The sequence below is a fragment of the Suricata suricatta genome, chromosome 2 (assembly GCF_006229205.1).
Source record: "Suricata suricatta isolate VVHF042 chromosome 2, meerkat_22Aug2017_6uvM2_HiC, whole genome shotgun sequence".
Lineage (NCBI taxonomy): Eukaryota > Metazoa > Chordata > Mammalia > Carnivora > Herpestidae > Suricata > Suricata suricatta.
The window spans coordinates 173,597,852-173,598,541 of record NC_043701.1 but is presented as its reverse complement, the minus strand read 5'-3'; positions in this window follow the sequence as shown (position 1 = coordinate 173,598,541).

Genomic DNA, 690 nt, shown 5'->3' with positions numbered 1-690 from the left:
CAAACACCAAAGAGGATCCTATTCCAACTGTATCCACGTTCCAAACACAGGGAGAAAGGTCTGAATAGACACTTTGCGAGCTGTTGACAGTAGTTGAGGCGAGGAAGAAAAGTGTAATTTTGCTGTGTGTATTCAAACGTTCACAAATGAGCCTTTCCTCTATCTGGTTCCTAGATAGCCAAGTGATTAACCCCATTGACTCTGGGGTTGAGCTGCCTTGAGGTTCAAATCCTGATCTTGCTGTTTTTTTTTTAACTGCCTAACTTTGGGCCCATGATCTGAGCATTAATTTTCTTAAATGATGAAATCCACATAATGTGCTTAGCACGATGCCCAGTCCACGGGAATGGCTCTCTAAATGTTACTCATCATCTTGGTACCTCTGCTCTCTCTTAGCCCCTAATCTTTCAAAGCCAAAGAAATTGCTAATAAATGTTTGCTGAATGAATAAGTTTGGTGATGGTAAGACTGTCTGTCTAAGGTCTAATAATATGGAAGAGAATGGACTAGTGGCCAGACATTACTATTTTCACATTTCCTCCAATTCAGGGGTTTTGGAACTGTAGGTCATAATCATTAGTGGGTTGGAAGTCAGTTTAGTGGATAGCAACCAGCATTTTATTTATTTTTTAAATGTTTTTTTAAATTTATTTTTGAGAGAGAGAGAGAGAGAGAGAGAGAGAGAGAGAT